The sequence below is a fragment of the Taeniopygia guttata genome, chromosome 4, assembly GCF_048771995.1.
Source record: "Taeniopygia guttata chromosome 4, bTaeGut7.mat, whole genome shotgun sequence".
In the NCBI taxonomy this organism is placed as follows: Eukaryota; Metazoa; Chordata; class Aves; order Passeriformes; family Estrildidae; genus Taeniopygia; species Taeniopygia guttata.
This window is the reverse complement of record NC_133028.1, coordinates 52,446,070-52,465,710: the sequence shown is the minus strand read 5'-3', so window position 1 is coordinate 52,465,710 and position 19,641 is coordinate 52,446,070. Positions and strand designations below refer to the sequence as shown.

The 19,641-nt window shown below is 36.7% G+C and overlaps 1 protein-coding gene across 7 annotated transcripts in view; it reads left to right on the top strand.

The window, feature by feature from the left end:
• CCSER1 (coiled-coil serine rich protein 1) overlaps nucleotides 1-19,641 on the top strand; it is a 617,316-nt gene that overhangs the window by 557,374 nt on the left and 40,301 nt on the right. For 2 of the 7 annotated variants that reach the window (XR_012055746.1, XR_012055747.1), the window contains one exon: nucleotides 14,182-14,242. The exons of the other annotated variants lie outside the window; for them this stretch is intronic. The gene's annotated coding sequence lies outside the window, so the exon portion shown is untranslated. The remainder of the gene's footprint in view (nucleotides 1-14,181; nucleotides 14,243-19,641) is intronic. 7 annotated transcript variants of the gene reach the window in all.

Below are 19,641 nucleotides of genomic sequence, written 5' to 3'. Positions count from 1 at the left end.
TCTTAGGATTTCTTTCACTTATTACAGTTATTTGATATTTGCGCAGCATTTTTTTGTAGCCTGTGCAATACAAATTATTCCACAGTATTTGATCTTCTACTTCCTGAAAGAAAGGAAGCTTGGCTTTGTGCATTGATCCATCCATACATAATGTACTTGTGTACATTTGTAGTGCTCTGCTGCAAGTTCAAATGCCTAAAGCTGCATACAGGAATAGATTGTATGTAATATATTGCATGCTATAATATAATAAAATGTATGCATAAGCACCTTTTATGCCAGAAAATGTATTTTTAGCTAATGCAGGAGTTCTTTTGTCATTTCCATCTCTTCACCAGTGGCTCAAAATTGATTCTAGCATTTATGCAAATACCATATTCAGTACTTTCTCTGCGATCATAACTTGTGACCTTAGGCTTTAATCTTCATATGCAGTCCTCACATACTTAGTGTTCACATTATTCATGTCTACCGTCATTGCAAAGTCATCCAAATTGTATTTATGGAATTTATATGTGCCACGGTGTACTGACAGTTTTATAGGGGAAATTAATCAGAGCATCTAGAGATAAGTTTGTTACTTGCCACTTTCTTCTCATCTTTCTGCCCCATTATAATTAATCAGCGCTTTTTTTCCTTTTTTTATAGCAGGCTGACATAATTTTAATGATGTTTCTTCTGTGCAAGCTTTAATTATATTTTATAATCTATGCTACATTATACTTTCTCCTTCCTTGTGCTAACAGGGTGATAATCTGTAAAATGATGCTTGTCTTCAGGCTTGTGCCGACAAGGAGTGATGAACAATATAGACACAAGCTGTTTTTCTTTTAAAAGGAATGTCAGCCATCAGCGTAGCTTTATTTGCTCTCAAGCTGATGATATTCTTGATGAAATTGAATTCTTCTTTTCAAGTAACATGTCCCGAAGTGAAAAGGAAATAGTATACAAAGGCTTATTATGTTTATTTATTGCAAGTATGCCATCTGAAGTAGAAGACGCTAGAGTGTTCCTGATTTGTTTGCCATGCTGAATTTTTCAGTAGTAGGATTTTAGCACTCATGTTGCTCTGAACATCAAATTATTTCCAGCATGATGACATGAGAAGGCACCTCCATTGATTCAATTTTTAAATGGATTCACAAAAGCCAGTGGTGTAGGTTCACTGCTGAACATGGTAGGTGTAGAATTATAGTTTAATTCTAGACAGTTTGAGTGTATTTAGTCAAAGCTCAAAGGTGTAAATGACATTTTTATACAAGTGTAAGACCAGATTTTGCTAAATTAATGGTCTCACCAATACTGGAGTAGTCACAAGATTTTGGGGTTAATACCCTTTTTCAGTCTCACGTGGTTTTGGAAAGCAAGATTTTGGCATCAGTGTACAGCAGCATCAATACCTGATAATCTGTGGTGGGTCAAATAGGTTGGATACTGTGATTTACAAGCCAAAGTTAAATCTCTGATATCTAATGCCTAGCTGAACAGTCAGGTGCAGAGTGCCTATTATTTGCTAAATGAGAGGTAGACTACATTTAAGGGAGGGTCAGCTTCTTTTGACCTTCTAAAGGAATACAGCTCAAATGGAAGTCCTACTCAAAAGTAGCTACTTAATGTAAAAGTGCTGCTAGGATTTCATTTATTTTCAGAAAATAGGCATTTTGTGAGCATTGCATCTAAGTTCTGCAGTGTCTTTTGCCTTCAGGGATATGCAGAAATGTGTCAAATCAGGTCATTTCTACCTATTTATCTATTTAAAATCAGCACATTTGTGTTCACTGGGATTGTGAGAGCAAAACTATGTCAAACTTCATATACAGGTTTTAAAATAAAGGTGGAGCAGTAATCCACAGAAATGTAGTTTAACTTTCTATTCATAAATACAGAGTTATATTTCTGCAATTCTGCACTGAGATTTCAGTAAGGTAATCTGATTACATAGCCTGGGATTAAAAATTCTTGTCTTGCTTAGGCTAACATAAATCAAGAGAAACACAAGTGTTTGCCTCAATATCGCAAAAAGCAGATGCAGAGTTTCTGATAAACCACTAGACCTCAGATTTTTACTGAGTGATGAAGATGGAAAGATTCTTTGTCATTATTGGCATATCCATTTTTTAACTTGCTTTTCTCTCACTTCACATATGAGTGATCTTACCCTGACCTTTCTTTTTCCCTTTCCTCCTTTCTCACAGACACCTGGCTTCAGTTCACCCTTGTTATTTATTGGTACTCACTCCTTTTGCCTATACTTTCTATTTTCCTTGTACCCATTTATGTGACCATTTGCCTTTATTGCAAGGGATAAGTGGTGTTTTATATATGCCTGGAATATCAAATGCAGAAAACTTTCCATTCCAAACTTGATGAATAAGATTAAATTTTCTGCAGAATAAAACTTCTGCATATTTTAATATAAAGCATCAATGTTAAAATTTTATGGGGTTTTATGTTTTTAACAAAAATATAAAAATTTTCTTCCCCATTTTTATTTTGCTAAAATCAACATGGTGTTATATGTAAATACCCTTTTTTGATAGCTGTAAAGATATCTGAATAATAATTTAAATTATGGGATGTTATGGCAACATTACTTATTTTACTCTTATATCTGAAGATTTAGACTGTTCTTAAAATTGATCTTACTTTCCTACAGCAAGAGTTAGTTGCAAAGAGTTTAGTCAGTCTTTCCTTGAACTCTTCACAGAACATTCAAGAACAATGAGTGAAAATCATGAACCTTCAACAGCTTTTTTTCCTTTTGTTGTTTTATACATTTTTTTTCCTTCTCCTGTCTATAAAGCACTGAAATTTTTGCTGTGCTTGAAATGAAGTTGAATTACAGTGTGATTTAAAACTTGTGGACAAGATTAAAAAAATAGACTGGAGAGTCTCAATAGCCCTTGGCTGTGCATGTCTGTGAGACATGAACACAGCTTTAATTGCCATGTTTGTAACCGTGATACGGATCAGTGGGATGGGAGCAGCTCAAATTGTGGTTCAGGAATAGGGGCAAGGAAACTACTGCTACTTATTCCAATTAAAGGTACATTGAATATATTAAAGCAAGCTACACCCAGCACAATGCTTCAGTTGATAATTCATAGGAATTCCATAGGAAAGACCACACTCTGTAATACTTGAGTCAGTTGGGAATAATTATCAGTGTGTGAAAGTTGGAGGTGTATATGTGTGTGGTTCTTTGCTGGTTAATAACTGGCAGAAATAAGATCATCTCATTTGTGGTACCTTTTAGCTCTTCTTTTGAAGAGGACTTTCATTGTTTCTGCATAAGTCACTTTGTCATGGATGCAGTGACACACTTCACTCTTAAGAGAGAAGTAGCAATATGTTTATTGATGTAAAACAGTGATTGAACATGATTTGATAGTAAAATGTGGCTGTGGTTTAACAAGATTAGATAGCTTCATGGAGGACAGTCACACAAAACTGCCAGGGAGACCCTCCTGTTGAGTCATGGGGCTCAGAAAAGAGCCCCTTGCATTCTTACTTCTTTTCTGGGGAGATTTTAGGTGTGTATTTGGTCAGTGGTTTATGTCTCTAAAGGATTGTATGTGTACTGTCAATCCTTCATCTCAGCTGAGATTTCAAAGTCTCGGTGAACTTATTCCCAATTCACTTACCAAGTACCTGGCACAAATAAGGATTCTCTCAGCCTCAAGGACCAGACTGGAGGGGAGGTCCAGGGGAGATCCTTGTGTGCAGCCCACTGGCATGCAGGAGAGTCCAGCAGGCTCTGAGCTGTCCACTATTCATGGAGTGAGATGATTGAATCATACTTGCAATACCAGCTGTAGTTTGGCTGGTGCATGGTCAACCAGCTTTAGCTGTTGAGAGAGATTTACAGCCCTCAGCTTAAGCCACCTGTGACCATCCTGACTGCCACAGATGACTATTGCTAAAGCAGAACAGGGTGGGGGGACACATGGCCACATTTTTCTTACAGTAGTTATAATTTTCACTTTACTGCACACTTCCTTGTGGGATCTATCACCTGCATATTGGGATAGTTAAGGAGAGACTTTCAGCTCACCTCTTAACCATGCCTTGCTGATGAAGATACTTCATCTACATCTTGAAAGTATTCCTCTGTTCCCTTGTACTTGGAAATATTCATGGCCCTGGATACTCATACATAAAGAATAAAAACCTGAGCCCAAGACTAAGCTTTGTGGCACAAGTAAGTTCGCCTTTTATCTTCCTCCATTTTTAATAATTAATTCTTGCTAAGACCTTTTTTTTTTTTTTTTTTTTTGTCTGTTAGTGGGCTTTAATTCATTTCAATAATTCTTTTCTCCTGTGGCACTCTGACACAAGCAATCAAACCTCACTGCAGGCATGAATCTTAGACTATGAGACAGTTTCTTACTTCAGACAAATCATATCCATTACTTCAAAATTTTGCTTCCCAGTTCAATCATGTGCTTGGAGGATCTCAGGCATGTCTGACAGGTACAATCCTCTTTTCATGGATGTGGGCTGGCTAGCCCTTCACTGCATATAATCTTTCTCTCTTATTAATGTGTCCTCACAGCTGAAGACAAAACCATTTCTTCATCTTGTTATTTTTTACCTCTGGGGATATCTGCACATATTGGATATCTCCTGGAGTTTGTTCAAGATGGTGTGTATGACAAATCCACTTGCCAAAGGTTTACCTCTTTTCCTTGTTAATTTCTGGGCCTGTGACCTTCTAATTGTTTCAGTGCATCTTTCACATCTTGGCTACCAGCACAATGAACTCTCTAATTGATTCCAGGATATTAAATATTTAGTCCATGCCTAAAGTCATGCTCCATTATCAAGTGTTCTTTTACCTTGTGGTAATCAAAACAGTGAGTAAAGCACTTCTCCATCAGAAAGATATCTCTCTCAGGGGATCACCTTCAGCTTTCACTGTTTAAAAAATTGGCAGAGACTTCAGCCTCTTTGCAATTTGATTTCACCTGTCACCACAATGCCACTCTTGTCCCTTAATGGTCCTACTCTCTCTTCATCATGCTGCTTATAGCCTGTATTTTTGAAGGCTTGCTTGCAATCCATCTTTATTTTCTGTGTTGTTTTTTATTTCACTGTCTGCTTTTATATCTGCTCATCATGCTGAGATTCTAATGTAATTACTGTTTGTATGTCTTCCATTCAGCCTTCTTCACTAATATTCATACATTCCAGTAAGGTGTTTTCTCAGTCCTTTTGTCAATCTGCCTTTCCAGGCAAATGTCACAGACCTGTGGCATTGCAACAATGTATTATTTGCTTTCTAACTCCTATAGTCAGTGTCAATACTATCCTGTATGTTCAGTTAATCTTTCTCAATTCCTCTCTTTTCACTTATTCTTACTTTTGTGCCGTAGTCTGTTTGCTTCCACATGGTTTTAGCTGTACCCAGCCTTGACAGTATATGTCTTCTTCTTGTCCTAACTACTACTTTAATAAAATTTATGTTGCTGAGATTCCTCTCTGCCTTAAAACTGTCATTTTCATTCTAGTCCCTTGAAATTTGATGTACATGTTGCATTTAACCACTTTCCAGCTATTCTGCCCACTGGTCTTATTACTTCAAATAGATGCAGTCTAGTGTCTATGTCTCTGGTTAATTCAAATTTTACATTGCTGTCATGTCAACCTTTTAAAATGCTCTTTTTTATAATTTTTAGGCCGTTGTTCTTGCTTCTGAAAACAGAGCCAAGAATCTATTGCTCTGACTAACATCTGAAGGTTTTTCAGCCACCATCCATACATAGTTTTCTGTCCACACTTCTCTCCTGGTCATTTCTTAAGGAATTTGAAGACCTCCTTGATAAATCAGACTCTCTTTTTCTTTGTTGTTAGCAATGTAGCATATATCCATATTCTCATTTTCTGGAATATAATACTGAATATCTTCCAGATATTTTTTGTCATCATACAATAAAGAGAATTCTCTGCCATTTGTCACTGGGAAGTCAACAAGAGTAGGAATTCAAGTATCTCAGCTGTTCTTCAGAAGACCTAGACTAACTGTGATGAGTGGAATGAGTAGAAAAACAGATCATTTTGCATTCTATGGTGTACTAGTGTAACCCTCAAGTCATTGTCCATAAGCCTTTTTTCATATAGAAAATAGAATGTAAAGCAGAGTCACCCATTCAGATGTTTCCATCTGTGATACTCATTTAGGACACCTTCCAGTGTTGGGACTTCATTGAACCTTCAGCTGTCCCAGGTGTGTCCCCTCCTAGCTCCAAGGCCAGAAAAGGCTTTGATGCTGTGCAAGCACTGCTCAGCAAGACTTAAAACATCCCTCTGAGCCTTGCCGGCGCTGCTTTGGTCACAAATCCAAAGCTCAGCACAATACAAGCAACTGTGAAGAAGTAACACTCTGTCCTAGCCAAAACCAGTAGAACTGGGTTAAATATTTGTAGTGCTTTAATAAGATCCTGGCTCCAGAGCTGTGGCCCAACTATTATGTGTAAGTTGCATGCTGTAGTCTCCAAAGGGACAATGGAAATGAAAGAGACAAATGGAGCATATAGATTTCTGGAGCTCAGAGACAAGCATCTTCTGTAGCAAAGCTGTAGCATCTGATGCTTCCATTAAAAAATAAGTATAATTATATACTGTCAAGTTTGAAATTTCTTTTGATTGATTTACTTATAAAGCATAATTTTAAGTAGAATTGACACTTGATATTTACTGCATATTAACACTTCTTCTAAGTATGGTTGCACCAGCAGGCATAATGTGAAGCCCTATGAGGAAAATTTGTGCTTGACAAGACTCAGAATGGGCTTATTGTTAGTAAGGCTGTATTTCATAAATGTTTCATGCTGACCCAAGGATATGCTTGTGTACAAACAGAATGTGAACACTTCTGTCTAAATAGGGTTCCTTGTGATTTTATAACAGCCTTACATATAACCCAGACAAGAGGTTTAAAGAACCAAATATGCCATATTTGGGGGTTTTTAATGTTTTATTTTATTAATTCTTTTTGCACATTTCCTTCATTCTGTCTATCCCTCTGCAACCACACACAATACTTGACTTGTGTCACATTTACCTGTGTTAATTTCCCTGCTGTTAGTGCTTAAGATGATGTGTGTGTTTAGCACTATCAGAGAGCTAATCAGGGTCTACCCTTAGTTTGGTGGCAGCAAGGCTGCAAGAGGTGTAATTCTTGGAAACAGTGATTGAATTTATTTATAGAGTCAGAAATGGTTTATAATGTTTCCAGTTTGGTGTATCTGCAATGCAGTGTCACCCCTACTCTCTCCTTATTTTCACCTCTCTCTTCAAGTTGCAATTTCTATTCCTTTCTGGGAAGCTAAGTGCGATGTTTTAGTATAGTTGTTTTGATTTATAAAGCTCAGCACATGGATATTCTTTATTCATTTTTTAACAGAAATTGAAAATGGGTCCACTTTCCATCCAGTTGTGGGGACACATTAGTCTTGGGGATAGGAAAAAAATAGGGAATGGTTTTATCATAATGATCCTTAATTTTTTTGTATCAAAATTACTCTCCAAGTTGCAGAAATGTAGCTCTCTAATTGTTTGCCTATTCTGTCCTTCCATGGAAGTGCTGTGAAAGTGGTATGTAGGCTCCTAGAAGGTTTTTTTCATTTTGTTGCAGGGAACATGGACTAAAATAAACTCAGTACTGACGCACACAACTACTTTTTGCATGAGCAGCATTAAATCTATCCATTGGATAGATTAATCTGAGTCTGAATCAATCTGCCCAACCTTAACATACCTTTTTTTGCAGAGGCTATTAAGCTAGAGAGAAAAGGCCAGAAAAGTTGTGTTTTAAAGTTGTGGGTCACACTAGCATAGTGTGTTGAAGACAAACCTTTTTTGGGAGAGAGAGGAGCAGTTCTAAGGTTTGTGTTGTGGTAGCATGAGAAGTAGATGTCACCTTCTTCTCTCTGTATAGTGAAAGTAGTGCTGCATATGTAAATAAAATGTTCAGCTTACTTTGTAGCAAAGAAGTAAAACACATTGAAATTCAATATATGTTTAAGATGAAGTGTTATTGCACGTGGGCCATTGCACAGCATGCCTTTGAGAGATTGCTGAGAGTAAAGAAGGATACTGCCTAAGTGACAGGTCAGAAGAATTGTCAGGTTGCAGCAAGTCATCATTTAGAATAAATGAATTTGGCATGTATATTTTATATAGCTTTAAAGCAATAGCGGAAGGAAATTATGTTCCATATACAAGATTTCCCAGCCAGCTTAAATAGCCCTGCCTTTGTTATAGGCATAATAAATTTGCTGAATTGCAATTAATTTAACGTTCCACAGAAGGAAATTGTTCATCTGAGCTATTCTTTGTACTTAACACTTACCTGCCTCATTTTTTATAACGAAAACCTGACTCGTTGGGAACTTATTTGTAGCTCAAAGGCAAAATTGAACATTTGTTTATGTCTTACATCTGGTTTGGTAAAATAAAAACTTAAGGAAGCTCTTATTGAGAAAATGAATGTTTTTTTGAATGTTTCAACCAATATTGGTAGGAATAAAACAAGTTGTGTGTGTGATAAAATCTGGGAAAAAAATAGTTAAGAACCACATTGCAGTGCCTCTGATTAAGGGTGGTAGCTGTATCATTGATTCCACAAACCATACAAGATCAGGTAAAGCATCTGAAGTTATTATTCTGTTTTACTTTATCATAGTAATTACTTAACATTCTATAGATTATTCATTTAGTGAAAACTGCCTGCAAGAAAGCTCATTTTTAAGAAAACCTGGCAGCTCAGAGTTTATTTTGCACACACTTCATATCAGCATTATTAAAATAGACTAGCTTTCTGCATGTGAGTGTATTATTCCTACGGGATTTAATATGCATTTGTTTTGTTTTTGCAAGTCTCTTGCAAGAAACAGAATTATGATATTCAAGCATTAATGCTTGTTTATCAACAGCTTCATTTTCTAATTGTCCATGTGGCAATATTGGATTGGAGATAATAAATAGGATTTTTTTTTTCTCATTTGACAAGCCTAACACTAAAAAAAGGTATTATATATAATTGTTTTTAAAATTGCTGTTTCTTCATGTGTACAACTTAAACAATTTATTCCATTATTTCTGGCCAAAGCTCACTTGTGACCAATAAGACTGCAGAAGAATAATTCAAAAATAGTATTTATGATTGCTATTTTTGGGAAGAATCTTTGCACGTCAAAATAAAACAAGCATTCAGTTATTTTAAAAATAAATAAATGATTGCTAATTAGATAAATTACTTAATGGGTTGTTGACAATTCTTTTTGCTTTGAAACCCTTATTGAAAACATAATAAAATATTTCTGAGTCTTAGATTATAAAAACCCCTCTTTTTCATTTTATCTCTAATTTTGTAAAATTTTCATTCAAGTTTACCTTTGAAACCACGTCAGATACACATCTTCAAATCAACATCAAGTCAATTATTACTAATAGTTGCAAGTAATTAGAGAAATTACATTTTTTAGCAGCAAGACTCATTAACTTTGAAAGTCTTTGGCATGTTATCAGCATGGAGAGAAATTGCATTCAACTGGCATGAATACAGAAGCAACTACAGAAATAGCTGTATGTAGCTAAAAAAAGGCCATGACTTCAGACAGGTGTTGGTGCAAACGTGCTTTTCTCAGCCTTGTAAGTATCTGTATAGAAAATCTTTCCTTTCTATACTTTGCAGCACTGCTTATCTTGCAGCAACTTTTCACCTTTCTGGGTACCACTGCTGAGGCTGGTTTATGAAAGTTGATTGAGGTATTCTCCTCAACTTAGAGTGTCTTTAGACAAGATGTAAATTCCTCTTTTCCTGAATCAGCACTATATAAATTGTTTCTTCTCTTACCCCTTCCCACACTCCCAGCCACCATTGTTCAACTCTGCAAATCATTTTGTGGTACAGAAGTGTTTCTGTATGTGTTTTTATGAGCTCTGTGAAAAAAAACATCATTTGCATGCATAGGAAGGCTTTCCTAATGCACCTGAAACATAACATTATGGCAGTTCATCCAACTGGATTTCCCCTTGCCTTTCCAGAGATCAAAAATCTGTAGTCAGTTACTGTAATTGTCATTATTCCTGTAAGTACTTCCCCAAGAAATTACCCTGTCCTGGTGCAGGGCAAATTTGGGAGAAAACCTTTGAAGGGGTTTTTCTAGAAAGTACATTCAAGCAGCCCCTCCACCAACTGGTTTGGGAAAAGTTTTCCTTGGAGAAAAGTGGAAAATAACTGTTTATTTAACAAAGCATTCACCAGCACAAAAAAAAAAGAGGAAAAATATAAAACAATAAAACCTCTCAGGGCTCCAAAGAGATGAGAAATTCAGCAAGTCCCCTTCATGGGCTGTAGCTTGGCTCACTTAGTCTCTTATCAGGCCCGGTGTGCCACAGGTACGAGCTGCCGTCCTCTGGGTGTTCAGTCCAGAGCAGGTTCAAACAGGTCTAAGGAAAAAACACAATCCAGGGAACTTCTCTGCCTCAGCTAGCTAAAAACTAACTAAAAGCAAAAGAGAGCTCTGTCCCCCTGTCCATTCTGCAGACAACACAATCCAGGAGCAGGATGTGGGGAGGCCGTGCAGTTTCTGATAACAAACCACAGGCTTCTTCTGCCACCCCCTTCACTCTTGGAACCAGCCTTAAAGGTGCAAAACTTAATACCCAGCATAAGCAGAATAGATGGCTGGGGATACAAGCATCATAAAGGCACCCCAGGACATACCCATATACTGACTTCCCACTAGCAAGTAGGTAATTTATTTCCTCAGTGTTTGGGGAAATAAAAGAACGGGCAGAGTTAAATGGTGGGGATGTCTCATAGGGGCTGGCATGCACTATGATGGGATGTGAGGTCACTTACCAAGGATTCTTACATTATTTTCAAGGAAGAAGAAAGCTCCCAAATTTCAAGAGGTTTGATTTAATAGTAGAAGTTCTGGGATAGATAGCAGGGTAGTTTTAATTTACATTCTGTTCTGCATGAAATAATGCAGAAGTATTTATTTTTTCCTTTGGCGGGTGTCTTTTCCTGGTCTCTCTCTTTATCACTGGTACAAGTTATGCTGTGTTTCTCTTAATTTAGGTTTAAATATATATCAAATTATTAGTTTGGGATTTTGTATCAGATTTGTATCCCTGAAATACAGAAGGCATGCTCTGGTTTCGTAAGGAGGAATAATATCTTTTAAAGTTGGAGAGAAAATGAGTGAAAGCTAATCTGCTAGCCACTGAAAAAAATGATAAAAGCAATGTTCTGAATCCACCTGAAATTAGGTGAAGTGGAGGTACCAGTGAGAAAAGTCTAGGCTAGCAGCCTCAAGCCTAAGAGAGCATTTCCATTTCTAACAAAATGTTAGAAAATAACATTTTTTACTAATGGACATGAAGCATTTAGAGTGATTCAGGGAATAAAAATTTTCTATGCTTTCTTACCTCTAATTTCATAATGGCTTCCATTTGTGCCCTGTACCAAATTTGTCAGAATAATGAATGCACAGAAAAACTGGAAGACCTGTCAATCACTGCCCTAAATCCAACCCTCAGTCTCTGGGCTGTGTCCTGCAAATCCTTATTCCATAGTGAGTTTAGCAGGTGAGGTACTGCAGTATCAAACCCACCACCAAAACACTCAGCAGTGTTTGTGGCAGGAGCCTTCCCAAAGGTGTGTTTGGCAGACGGAGCCTCTCCAGCACGTCCAGCTCAAACCTGCCAAAAGCAGCAGCTCAGGGTGCTCGGGGAAGGAGGAAACTCTCATGGATCTGCTGCCACCTCTTAGAACATGGACACTATGAAGGAAGCTTCAAAAAGAAGATAATTAAAGGAGTGTTAAAATACACCAGGAAGCTCCAGGCCTAAAAGGTAATGTGAATAAAGAGTATTTTAAAAGAGAGGGAACTTGCCTGAAGGAGGAAACCATCATTGTGTTGGAGATAGAAGGAATACAGAAGCTCCTGGAAAAGCTGCTCAGTCCTTACTGGATACAAGGCTGTAAGCTAATGGAAAGATTTGAGAGAATACGTAATGCAAACAAGCAACATTTATTTTCACTTCTGAGGAAGGAAATTCTTAGAGAGAGGATTATTTTAAATACAGTCTGCTTAGCATAAAAGAAGTTCAAAATAGCAGTAATGGTAATTATTGTGACATGGTTTAATACTGAGTAATAAAAGACTAGCATATTTTATAAACATCTTCTCACAAATACTTTTCCAGGATTTACAGTAAAGTCTATATGTATTTAGGAATTCTGCTTTTTAAGAAGCTATATTTATTCACTTAGCTAATTTTCATAATATTTTGACAACTTTTGTCTTTAACAACTTGTGTATTTTTAACTTCAGGGTTTTTCACAGTCTATCTTGAGGCAAATTGTTAAATTGAACTTATTGTTGGGCTATGTTGCACCAGGTTTTCAAAGATACAGTGAAATATGTGCTAAAGGGTTGACAGTGGTCAAAAAATCCTCTCCCCATCCCCCCAGTCCCTTGCAAGTTCAATGCTTAATCCAGATCTGCTGACAGTGTGTTCAGGAGAGAACACTGTTAAGTCAGTATAAGCATCAAATGCCTGCCCTGTGAAGAGATATTTTCTCATGTCTCTAGTGACACAGCTTTTGAGGGTTACCTGACCCACAGGTGTGTAAAGAATGTGAGGGTGGGGAACCGAGATTCTGCAATACACAAAGGCATGGGGTTCCAGGTTTGTAGTAATTATTACAAATTACTACAAATCTACCATTAGTAAATATATAAACACACTAATATTCCCAAACACTCCACAGGCCACTACAAAATTACCACTAGAGAGGCAAATACATGTACTAAAACTCATTACAGAATTCCAGCTAGTGAAACAAGTATATCATTACAAACCTTTACCTGTGTGCACCTATAAATCTATTTATTATGTGAGGTGTTAACCACTATGATGTTCAGCAAGTCCCTCCCAGCAGTGGGGTAAATCAGTGGCAGAAAAATCTCACTTCAAAGCTGACCCAGAGTCAGTCAGATGTCCCTGTCCAGGGTCCCGGACTGCCCAGGAGATCTTGTGCTGAGAAGTTCATTTCAGGTACATAGCAGTTCACTTTTTATCACTTTTGGTGTAACTGTGTGTCAGACATCAGTTCCCAGGATCACTGTTGCTGCTTTGTGTTCTCCTGAAAGGTCAGTTCCTTGTCACGGTTTCTTTGTCCTGTACCTTTCAAGGTTTTTGTCCTACACCCATCAGGTTTTCTTTCTTTGTGCTTCACCCATCAAGATCTCTGCCTTACACCTATCAAAGTTTCTTTGTCCTGCCACTGCTCCCTATCAGGGTTTCAGCAGAGCTTATCAGGGATGTCTCTGGGCTCCCACTAAGGAGATGTCCTTTGTCAGTTTGTTTACCAGTCTTTGTGGCAGCTCAAGATTAATATAGCAGTAAAATAGATAGCAGTAAAATTTGCTGATCAAAAGTACAACTGCTTTTTTTAAGGAAATATTTACTTAGGTAAAATATCTACTTTTAATGTTAATTGCTGGTCTTTCTGACCCTCAAATTTACCTGTAGTAAGAAAACCTGCCCTAAGCCTTCTGAAGCAACTGCTCCCCCAGAGTCCTGTGTGCTTGAGAAAGGTGCTAATTGAATATCCACAAAATATGCCCAGTACACGGCCCTCTCTATACTAATTAATCTTTTACTTGCAATACTTCATATTTTTCCTTTTCTTTTTTCTTTTTTTTTTTTTTTTTTTTTCAGATTAATGCATTCACCTTTTCTGGAAGCATAATTATTCATCATTTGAGCTACCATATAAAGCCTTTTCTGCAAGAGTTACTAGAAGCACTTGAGAATGAGTGGTGCTGAGTAATGCTGGCTTGAGGTGGGCATGGAGAAGGCACCTTGCTCCTTTAGCAGTGAACTCAGTCATCTCAGATTACCAGAACAGTGACTCATTTGCTGCAATCATTGGTAAAAAGGCACCTGTGTGAAAAGGAGATTCAGCACCCAGCACCCATTTGTTCCCCCAACCGTTCCCATCTCAACTTCTGGTACTTCAGCTTCAGAAAAGTCTGTGTATTGAGTCACTGTGCACTTGGTAGATCGTTCAGTTGACAAGGTCTCACAGCAAACAACAGCTTGATGAGGAATCTGATTCTCTTTTACTTTCAATTTCTTTCTCTGCTCTCTCAACAGGAATGACAAATCTACCCTTTTCAGGATGCTTTCCCTTCTTCAGACATTATTGGCCAGCTGGGTATGGGTTGTGGTAAAATGATGTTATTGGATTATAGTTCACTTGTATTCTTATACCTCCTTCGTCTCTGTGCTGTGAAGGATTTTATTTTTATTTTATTGAAGTGCTGTTAATATGGGTTGGATTGTGTAGAGGTAAATTTTGAAGTCTTAATCTAGTGTCTGGTGTTGTCAATGAATGCGATAAAGAATTAAATTTTAAAAGGCTGCAAATACTTTCAGAACAGCTCTGTTTTGATTCTAGTCACTTTTCACAAAGTAGTTGCAAGATTGTTGCTTTTGGTCTTTTTTTTTTTGGTCTTTTTTGGTTTGTGGGTTTGTTTCAGGTTTTTTGCCATAAAGCAGTATGTCTGGCAGTACATCTGTGAATTTTATTTTCCTCAGTTTTAGGTATCACATCACTTGTCATTTATATGTCTCAATCTATTAGAGAGAAGGAAGGAAAAAGACCAATTCTCATTCAGACTCATTTTGCTTGGTTGGAGGATGTAAAGTAGGTGTAAAACATCAAGTTTACAAAAATTAATGGAGGATCTTCCAGTCTTTAGAATATTAGTCCAATTCATTCAAAGAACAGCACAATTCTCAGAAAGCAAAACTCTCTGTATAGTGATTATGAAATATGGAATACTAAAAACTGCTGAAAAATTGTGCAGGAGGATGCAGGAGGAGGTAAGAAGGGAATTTAGGAGAAGTGAAGCATAACACAAAAATAGGGGAAAGATTTTTGCATTTTCATAGATGTGTAAAAGCAGAGGTTAAAAGTCATTCAGGGTTTCATTTATCTTGTGTATTTGCATCATCTTTTATGTTTTGTATAAAAAGGGTAGTAGAGCCTAGAAGTTTTGAGAAATATAATATGTTCTATTATCTGTCAAGAGAAAAGAGTCTTAGGGAAAAGGTTATCAGCATTGATTCTTGTATTAGAAAAAAGGAAACTTGCATGTTTGGTAGTGTCAAAGAGAAAACTACTGTATTCTTTTCTAATGGAGGTCCTGATCTGCCTCCACAAAAGGCAAGACATGGAGTCTTAATTTCCATGAAGTCATAACTGACATCCCATTGCATAAAACGAGATCTCATCCTAATAGGATTCTTGCCATGAGCAGACACAGATGACTTTAACTTTATTTAACTTTCTGTTAAATAGCAGAATCAGCTACAAATGTCTTGCTCATAAATATATTAGCAGCACAATGTTTTCCTTGATGTGATGTAGACATGAGTGTACTTTTATAAGGACAGGAAACAACAGTTCACATTAGCATAATTTTTCTTCAATCTGCAGGTGGTTCAGCTTCACAGGGAAGGCTAAAAGAACCAGTTAATGCAGTGCAGGTAGAGGATTTTTTTTCTATATACTCTAGTTTGATAAAAATGGGGAGGAGAATAGGAAATGATAGCAACCCAATAATCAGTTTATCAGCTCTACTGTCATCACTAAATGTCACTGTCATCAGAAGACGTTGTTCTGGAATACTTCAGAGGACAAAAAGATGATTTGACAAGCTCAGAAAAGTTATGGTTTGTGGAGGAAATGGGAGATTAGAAGGAGTCAATTTACATACCTGAATCATGACAAGTTTATAGTTAAAATATTTCTGCATAGTAACTAATAAATGTGTCCCTTTTTTTTGTTTGATTCTTTGTTACTAAATGATAAGGAAAAGTGAAACTGTATTTTCATGAAGCCATGGGCAACTCTAACAAATCCATTTTTAATGCATGAGGAAGGAGAAAATACAATGCACTAAGGATGGTGTACTGTGCTCTTTTACTCTACAGTGACTCTTAAACAGTGCAGTAACAAGTAGCATCTTTGCCTTTTGTTTGGTGTTTTGGAAGCAGTTTTATTTGCCACAGTGGTTGCCATCAGTGAAACCATTCAACTCCAATATATATAGCAATTAATACATTATTTAATTTTATTTCACTGCAAATACACATTCTGTCTTTTCCCAAATGTCATTCACTGGGAAGTTAATTTTTATATTCTTCTGCTGTTCTAATATTTATTTTATATAATTTATGTGGCTCCTCTTTAAATAATGGTGAGGGTTCTGTTTAGCAAGGAGACAATGGAGATGGGCAAGAGTTTTGTCACATATAAATGTGTAATCTGTAGTCCAGGTGATAGTGGGGATACTAACAAAATGTTAGATATGGCATTTCATGTGTGATTATGAGGTTTTCAATTGCAGAGAAAAGTTTTCAGTTCCCTTGTCTGCTTTAAACAGGTTGTTTAGATCCTAGACTTTGAAAGGGTAAAAGGATCACCAGGGAAGGAATTGCAGTTCAAAATTCCTGTGTCTCTCTGCAAGAGCACTAGAATAATGGAATTTGCTATGTCATTTGGAGCTGTTCTGCTCTAAAATGTTGTGCCATAAATGAATGCTGTACCACTGAAGTTGAAACAAGTCACAGCTGTATTCAAAGGCAAGTGCATCCAACAGTTTTTAATTAAACTCCATTAGAAATAACTCTTTGAGTGAGAGACCCTATTGTTTTTGCAGACCTCCACTATCTTTGGACTTAAAATTATTTGGCTATCAATGGGGCTTGTGTTCTCATAGTTTGCTGTTTTCCTTTGAGATTTCTTTCAGTTGCAATATTTAAAAAAAAAACAGTATTTGAAAAATATTTAAAGCAATATTTAAAAAAACTCTACCTTGACTTCTCATAGCTCCTTTCCAGTAAGGCATTAGAGAGTTTTGCTTGCTAGCAACAGCAACTTTTAAAAATGCCAGAGGGAGGCTGTGGTACCAAGGGCATAATGATGGTAGAACTGCTGCAATCATTAGATACCAAAATTGCTACAGGATATTCTTCTCTGGTGAATAGGACAGGAAAATGCTCCTCTGAAATGTATATGCAGACCAGTAAATATACAGGGAGTGGTAAAAGCCATGTTCTGGCATGGTAAGTAAGTGGTTTATGATAGAAATAAATGTTAACAGGGAGTTTTAGTCCTTTTGATTCATGCCTGTTTTTCAGCTGATTTTTCTGGTGTGGAATTCAGTTAATTTATACAAACAAGTTAAGGAATTAGCAATACGAAGGACAGGATATTTCAGGTTTCATTTCCTGTATTACAGAGGAATCAAAGGATTTTACCTTCTTTATGAGCTGTCACTGACAGAAGTTTAATTTAGGAAGAGCTGAACTCTACTGTAGGGCAATAACAGTGGTTTAGCACAGGGATAACTCCTAGGCAAGCTGTAGGTTTTCTCTATCCATTTCTGAATTTTTTTTTCCCTGTCAATTAGAAGCAATAACAGGAGTTTCCAATTTTGATATGAGTTTTAGGAAGAAAATACATTTTTGTTGTGATTTCTGCAAAGAAAAAAATCCCCCAAAAGTTTGCAGTTCATCCATTCTTTATACCACTGTAATACTGAGCACATAAGAAGTCTGGCTGAAGTCAATGACAGCTCCTAAAGGCTTCAGTTTCAGACTGTGAAGTGCTTTCCTAGATGAGAGCAAGTTGTTACTAAATTGCATAACATTATATCCATCAAACAAACAGTAAATCTTCATTGTTTTTATGCCATGGGACAGCTGAAAGAAAAGACGCTTGTTGACCAGTAAAAAGCAAAAAGCAGATGATAACTGCCATACTTTTGTATACTTTTAGGAGCTAGAGATGGGGTGGAAACAATATTCAACCTTCATTTTGATTTGCCTTTACTTGAAAAGTTCCTCATTTGCAGTATTAGGTACTTGTGGACAAATATTTTTATGTGTCTTTAATTTTAATAATTTGTCATGTATCAGGAAGGAACTGGTTAAACAAATATGTTTTCAGAAGAATGGAACCAAAAGAGGCTACAAGAAACATGCTACTTTCTCAGTAAATGATCCAACTTAAAGTAAAAACCCTGTAAGAAGTAGAACGTAACAAAATGTCAGTGAACAAGTTCAGCAAATGTTCAGTTCATGAAGGTAGATCAAATTCAATGAGTACAGTAAGGTTAAGGAGAAAAGTCACCATGGTATGCAAATAAGATTATTCTACTTGATATTTTATTTAAAAATTAAGTGGAAGGCAACTTCTTTATAATTTAAACAACAACAACAAAAAAAACCCTAAGTTTGCAATTTTTTTCTGTCTTTTACTGCCCTCTGCACACAATAAATAAATGGCTTAGGACAGATCTAATGAATGTGTTGTAAAAGACAGTAATAAATCATAAAGGGAAACACAAAGCTTTTTTTTCTCAGAGATTCAAAAATGTTCCCTGAAGCTGATTATCTTACCATTAAATCTCAGGTATTGAAAACTGGAATAAAATTATATCATGCTTTTAACTGCATCCTGCTCTGCCAGTCCCCCTTCTCTCTGTAGGAAGATGTAATGGCACAGGAGGTTGAACCACAGAACTGAACATCACATGTGTATGTGGTGTCCCTGTGAAACCCTGGCCTTGCTATGCCCAGTGTAACTGAGCACTGTCCTACATGCTCAGTATTTTGGTCTTTGTTGTTGCTGTTGTCCTTCTCTTTTTGTTTTGGGTGGTGGGGGGGGGAGAGGATTGGGGCTTTTTTCAGATTTTTTTTTCCCCTTTTTTTTATCCCAGCTAAGGAGGTGGGATTCTGTTTATAAGAGTTGTGGCCTTCTCCGTTAAAGTAGGGCGCAGATGTGTTTTTTTCTTCTGCTTTCCAAATGCTGCTTTTAGTTCCAGAATTGGATGATCATAGAATTATTTATAAAACCACTCAGACAAACTGGTGTCTATATTTAGTTACTTAATGACCTGTTTATTTCTTAAAAGAAAATGGATCCATTTTCCATGTTTTCAGTGTTCATTACCTTTGAGAAGATAATTATTTAGCAGATGCCTGAGATAATTGTAAATATGAATGTTACAGTTACGTATATGGATATCTCCATTAAATCTGTGGGATTCATTGGCTTTATTCTATCTTGTTATAAATTTAGTTTATTTGCACACCTTGCAGATTTATATTTGCTGCCAGGAGCTTGCCAGCTCTTTCACCTTGCTCATAATGTTTTTGTTCCAAATGGTGAAAGACTCTATTTAGTCCTCCCATTAAGCAGATTGTTTATTATGCCATGTTATTTTTCTTCAGCAATAATCTGTTGATTCCCTAGCATTGTGAGGTTAGCAGATGCTATCGCAGCTATCACAGTGTCTGACTAAGTTGTCTGATTTTTTCTCCCCCTCACCTATTTGCAGTAAACTTTCTCCAACAATGCACCTCTAGCGCAGCATTTTCTACATGACACTCAGAAGCTGCAGTGACCTGGTGTTTTGAAATCATAAATGTGTGTTTTCCTTTCTCTGTATCAACTCTAGTTTTGCTAAATTCTAACAGGAAAGGTACATTAGCAAAGGTGGGAAGCAGACAGTGTTTTGACTTGAAATTTTTCTTCTGCAC